The sequence below is a fragment of the Lactuca serriola genome, chromosome 6 (assembly GCF_051521515.1).
Source record: "Lactuca serriola cultivar US96UC23 chromosome 6, Lser_US96UC23_V15, whole genome shotgun sequence".
Taxonomy (NCBI): Eukaryota; Viridiplantae; Streptophyta; class Magnoliopsida; order Asterales; family Asteraceae; genus Lactuca; species Lactuca serriola.
In genome coordinates, this window is record NC_136413.1 from 127,168,256 (window position 1) to 127,171,689 (window position 3,434).

At 38.6% G+C, this 3,434-nt stretch overlaps 1 pseudogene; it reads left to right on the top strand.

The window, feature by feature from the left end:
• The first annotated feature begins 1,245 nt into the window (after window positions 1-1,245).
• Window positions 1,246-3,121, top strand: LOC145056779 (AAA-ATPase ASD, mitochondrial pseudogene; annotated as a pseudogene).
• The last annotated feature ends 313 nt before the right edge of the window (window positions 3,122-3,434 follow it).

Below are 3,434 nucleotides of genomic sequence, written 5' to 3' on the forward strand. Positions count from 1 at the left end.
GCCGGTCAAAGGGTTATGGTGAACACAAACAACAAGTTCGATGGTATATTGAGTACAAAAAAAGGAAAGGGACCAAATGAGAACAAATGCAACAGTTGGTTACCCTCCTGATTCATTTTCCTTTTATTCATTTACAGCAAATCCCACGTCATCCCCTACTGATATTAATAACTTTATGAGATTCATTCTTGCTTCTCTTCAAAACATAACCCACGAAAGAACATTATTCATACATGTACAACTTTGTAATGCAGTTGAATATTTATTAGGGAATTCTTGACTAAGCAGACGCATTTCATGACTACATTTACATTTCCAATCAAATGATTTATCGTATCATGGATTCTAAACAAGTCTACAAACGAGTGGAATCACAAGTACTGTGATTTTTTAGTTTACTTAGCTTTAAGATCGAATTAATGGGATAAGATACAACATCAATATGTACAATATCATGCTGCTTTTGTAGATACATCACCATAATATACCTTGAGATAAACGTTTATGCTGATAAATATACCTCTCATACACAGTCATATTCTTTTGCAGAGAGGTGTTGACAGCTAACCTCACTAAGCATAACGTAGACCATGTTTTAACAAGGTTACCCCTTTGAAACGCTCTTCATATACGTTATAGCCAAAGAAGGTTGCAACCTTTGATAATTTTGCAACTTTAATTTCATTTAAATTTTCGGGAAAAATGACTCAGGAGGGTAACCAACTGTTGAGTTCGTTCTCATTTGGTCCATTTCCTTTTTTTTTGTACTCAATATACCATCGAACTTGTTCTTTGTATTCACCATAACCCTTTCATCGGCTATCACAGGTCAAAAGCCGGTCAAAAGGGTTTTTGTGAACGCAAACAACAAGTTCGATGGTATATTGAAACAAAAAAAAATGGACCAAATAAACGTAAAAGTTAATTACCCTCAAGAGTCATTTTCTCTTTTATTTATTTCTAGTGAAGGATAGTCAACAAACAACCACTGATGGATGTTCTACCTTGTGAAACAAGAAAATGAATGATGCAATTACCGTGATGTCGTTCTTTATTAGTCTATTCTTGGGAAGCTTCATGCTTAGTTACCTTTTCATGCCGTTCCGTAGTTACGCACAAGGTCGGCTACCCTTTCGGCATTTTATAAGTAAAGAATGGCTTCTACACGACACCCCGTTCCATAAAACTTCACAAGATTACAAAAAAGAAAGACTTATTACATTAGTCTTTGCCACTAGACTCTGTATATAAACTAATTATGAGATCTATGCAGTATACACCCTCCTCATCTCATCACTATTTTACCAACAGATTTGAGTGACCTGTGAGGCTTTCAGCAAGGAAGCCAGAGATGATGGGGGATATGACTCAGTTAGGGTCTTTAATGGCTGCCGTAATGTTCGTATGGGCAATATTCCGGCAACTGTTTCCAGAAGAGTTCCAAAGGGATGTCAAGAAATACGTTAACAAAGTGGTTAGCTATGTGTACCCTTATGTCGAAATCACTTTCCATGAATACCAACCAGACAGCTGGTTCGAGCGAAGTAAAGCCTTTGTTTCCATTGAACGTTACCTCAGCACCAACTCCTCCAACAGAGCCAAAAGGCTCAAAGCAAACGTGGTCAAAGACTGTGAATCCGTCGTCCTGAGTATGGACGACTACGAAGAGGTCACAGACGAGTTCCAAGGCATCAAGATCTGGTGGACGTCGAGTAAAAGCATCCCAAAACAGCAGGCTCTCTTTTCCTATCGAGGTGAGGAGGAGAAGCGGTATTATAGGCTCACATGTAAAAGAGAACACCGAGATATCATCACAAAAGTTTACTTGCAATATGTACTCGATGAAGGAAAGGCTATTGCAGTGAAAACAAGGCAACGAAAGCTGTATACTAACAACAAGAGTGAGAACTGGTCTGGTTACAGGAGGACTATGTGGAGCCACATCATATTCGAGCACCCTTCCACATTCGACACTCTTGCAATGGACCCGAAAAAGAAGAAAGAGATTTTAGATGATCTTATGATGTTCAGCAAGTCGAAAGACTACTACAAGAAGGTGGGCAAGTCATGGAAGCGAGGATATCTTCTTTATGGTCCCCCAGGAACTGGAAAGTCTAGCATGATTGCTGCCATGGCCAACCTTCTGGAATACGACATCTATGATCTTGAATTAACCTCCGTGAAGGATAACACGGACTTGAGGAAGCTACTCATTGACACATCAAGTAAGTCTATAATTGTGATTGAAGATATCGACTGTTCACTTGATTTAACTGGTCAGCGAAAGGAGAAAAAAGAAGAGACTAAAGAGGAGGAGAAGGATCCAGTTAGCAAGAAAGCCGAGGAGGAAAAGGGTAAGAAGAATAAGGGAAGCGAAGTGACTTTATCTGGGCTTCTGAACTTCATTGATGGGCTATGGTCGGCTTGTGGGAGTGAGAGACTGATCGTGTTCACAACAAACTTTGTTGAAAAGCTTGACCCTGCTCTGATTAGGAGAGGAAGGATGGATAAGCATATCGAGCTTTCCTATTGTTGTTTTGAAACATTCAAGGTGCTTGCAAAGAACTATTTGGATCTTGAATCACACGACTTGTTTTCAACCATCAGTCGACTCTTGAAGGAGACCAAGATGACTCCAGCCGATGTTGCCGAAAATTTGATGCCAAAGTCATTTGAAGAGAATGCTGAGAGTTGCTTGAACAAGTTGATCCAATCTCTGGAGAATGCAAAAGAAGAAGCAAGGCTGAAAGCTGTGGAGGATGCCAGGATCAAAGCTGAGGAAGAGGCGGCTAAAAAGATTGAACAAAATGGTGACAAGGTACAAGAGAGTACTGATGCAAAGTTAGGTGATGAAGAAGGAAAGAAGACTGATAAACATACTGATGTAAAAGAAAACGGTGTCATCACTGCATAGGTATAGATGTGGCGTAAAGAATTACTACCAATTGTTTTTACTTTCTTGATATGTTTATATTGTTCTGTCCTTTTCGCTTGGTTGTAAATTGTAATGCGTTGGTAGTTTTGACTTACAAGTACTCAAATGAAAGTCAAAAGTCAAGTGTGGTAGTTGTGTGTTGACGTGATTCAAAAATAAACTGCTTATTATATTAGGATTTCAGCATTCGGCATGCCATACATAATAGTATATACCAACAGGCAGGATTAGTGAATAATATAATGTATATATTTATCTTTTTGGAAAATCCAAATATAGTGTAGCGGTGTGTGGTTGATGAAAGATGCGTCATACATAGATTGTGACCTGTGAGTTCAAATCTTGTTGTTGACCAAAGTGTATATTTTAGGAGTGTAATAAAATGTGTGAAAGAACTTAATTTAATATATCACAAATTAGTCATATCCCAAAAGTCTAGCTCCGATAATAAAAAGAGTACACTCGACAATACGCTCACAATCCCTGTGTGTGAAAGAAC